Source organism: Ictidomys tridecemlineatus, chromosome 4 (assembly GCF_052094955.1).
Source record: "Ictidomys tridecemlineatus isolate mIctTri1 chromosome 4, mIctTri1.hap1, whole genome shotgun sequence".
NCBI lineage: Eukaryota > Metazoa > Chordata > Mammalia > Rodentia > Sciuridae > Ictidomys > Ictidomys tridecemlineatus.
The window spans coordinates 70,027,541-70,030,546 of NC_135480.1; the positions used below are offsets into that span (position 1 = coordinate 70,027,541).

The 3,006-nt window shown below is 35.9% G+C and overlaps 1 pseudogene; it reads right to left on the reverse strand.

Annotated features, from left to right (window-relative positions):
- Positions 1-1,007: 1,007 nt before the first annotated feature.
- LOC101972757 (ubiquitin-conjugating enzyme E2 E1 pseudogene) lies at positions 1,008-2,499 on the reverse strand (annotated as a pseudogene).
- Positions 2,500-3,006: the final 507 nt, after the last annotated feature.

Genomic DNA, 3,006 nt, shown 5'->3' on the forward strand with positions numbered 1-3,006 from the left:
TCCACTTTCTCTCTAACCAGCAGCCTTCTACCATGAAGACCCCAACCCAGATTCATAGCCCATGGTATTACCAAAGCTCATAGTAATATCCCTAACTCTCCAGCTTCAGTGACCCTTAACTGTGTTCATCCCAACCCTGAATGCAGTTAACTATCTGCCTTCTCACCTCATTCATCCAGCTGAATTTGTTAAAGATCATCACTAACTGAGAAAATTGCTTTCATCATATATTCATGAACACTACCACCAAACAACATTACTTCACAATGTTACTTCATTCTTTCAAGAAACTCAGCTTCCTACTATACAAAAATCCTACAGTTTCTCAAAGATCTCATACTTCACCCTTTTTTATAGTAATTGGCCTTGTATTTTATTTTATTTGTTTTAATATTGTTTATTAGCACAGTAACAAATGCAGACATAAGAAGTCTACAACATACAACCAATCCACTGAGTGACTCCTATTTCACACCCTAACAGCTTAAGGTATTTCACTACAGGTTTTCACAAGTCCTGATTTAAACCTTTTAAGTAGATTTACATATAAAATAAAATACATTAACTACTGATCTCCTACATGGTGTCTTATATATATATGAGATGACAATGTCTAAAAACTGCTAAATAACAATGTTCCCTTTCAGGAAGGGGAAAAATATCCAGATTATTTTTTAAAACAAAAAGTATGTAGTCTTAGGACTTTTACATAAATGACCATATGTGTAACTTGTACAAAATTAAGCTGTTTTAAAATTAGACTATAAGCAATTGAACCCAAATGTCTAAATGTACATTCTTTTCCGTACTACATTTCAGCTAATATTGCAAAACTATTGATAGTTTTAAAAGTTGCTATTACCAATTTTGTCTTCTGTAGCAAGATACCTTAAGTTACAACAAAATCTTAGGAAATAAGACTAAATAATATCTGTTATAGAAATACCCTACTCTTTACCAGCTCCCACCCTCCCCCACCCCATGAAAATCATAAGCAGCTCTCTTCTGTGACAGACAAATAATGTAAGAATTGTGAAAACCCAATTTATGTAGTGTATCTCTTGGTCCACTGTCTGGCCATTCTGTCATGTTCTGCTCTGTTGGTCATATAGTGAGTGGCAATACTTCCCACCAAAGGATCAGCAGGATTACAGTCTGTAAGAAGTGAGCAGATAGAAAGGAGAACTATAGGAATGGATAGTGCTGGACTCCAATTATCTTTCAATATATCCAAGCAAATAACTCCTTGACTATTAATATTACAGGGATAGATTCTTGTTCCAAATGTAAACTTTGGAGGCTTGAAGGGATATTCTGATGTAAAAGTGATATCGAGGAAAAATACACCACCATCCTACACAGATCCTGGAGGCCCTAGAATGGTTGATCTCCATTCACAGATGTTATCACCTTTGGGACCAGCACTGCAGTTAGGTGGAGGGTCTAAAGTGATGTCTGCCAGTTCCTTCTGAATCCCCTTGGCGCTGGTGACATGACTTGGATTTTCTTATGTCTATCTCCATAGTCAAAGATTAAATTCCCTGAAATTCACCCCATCTTCTGTTGCTTTAGCATCCTCTATATACCTCTAACTCACAAGAAAAGAGCTTTTACAAAAGGTAAAGGAATACTAGGAAGCATTTCTGTGAAGCTGGATGATTCTGGCACAACTTCTGATTCCTCAGGATATCAAATCATAGGAAGATCCACTAGGAAAATTCCAAGGGAAAAAAAAATATTGTTATGGGGAAAACCAGATTTAACTCACAGTAAAAAAAAAAGAAGGAGAAAATCTTATGTGGAGGGTTAAATAAGGTAAAAGAGTCTCTAATGAGAAGAATATAGTTTAGAAGAGAAGCTAGATCTGAGTATGGGTTAGGAAGAGAAGAAGGTGGACAAATGGTTACCTTTTCATGGCTGAATGGATGCACCTTTTGGAAGAGGATAAATTGTGGGAATCACTGACACAAATTTTTAAGAGGACGTGAGATAATGTGACCCAAGATGATGAGCCCATTATGACCTTAGTGCAGGTATTTAAATTGCTTCTATGAATTCATTTAGGGAAAGCATCCAGCACAGTGCCCAGTATCTAGTCAGAGACGAACAGTGGCTATTACTATTATTATTCAGGATTCATCACATAGTGGTTATTGAGTAAATGGAAACTGCCTTTTTATAGTAAATTTTTAGAATTGTGTATTAGCAGAATCCCCCATGTATCAGAGATGAGTAGAAATGGCTAACATTTTTTCATTCTTATATATATTTTTATTTGACTTAGTTATGTACAACACCAGGATATACCCTGACATCATCACAAAACCGTGGAACCGAACCCACTCCAATTTAGTCCCCAGACCTTCCCCCTACTCCTGTCTCCAGCGACCCTCCCTCCACTCCACCAATCCCTCTTCAATCCTTTTACAATTTACTTTTTTTTTTAAACCAATGTCTCTTAGGTATACCCAGTGCTGGGACTCACCATGCCACATCCATGCATCCACACATGAAAGTTTAGTCAAACATAGAATGAAATGGACATAATTTTCCTATGTTTATATATGAATACACCACCAATGTAACTCCACATCATGTTCAACCACAAGAATGGGATTCTAATTAGAATAAGTTATACTCCATGTATATATGTCAAAATATACTCTACTGTCATATATATCTAAAAAGGACAAATAAAAAAGAAAGCTCAGATTCATTCTACTGTTCTTCCCTTTCTATCCCCTTCTCTCTCTTGCTAAATCCCCTTTATCTATTCCACTGATCTTTATTTTGATGAAATTCCTTCTCTTTCCTTTTTCCTTTCTCTCTTTGTTTTTTAACTCCCTTCTTTATTTTGAATTGACATCCATTAGACCTTTGACTTTTGAATACTGGCTTATTTCATTTAGCCTGATACTCTCTAGTTCCCTTCATTTACCAGAAAATATCATAAAGTCATTCTTTATGGTTGAGTAATACTCCATTGTGTGTGTGTGTGTGTATATA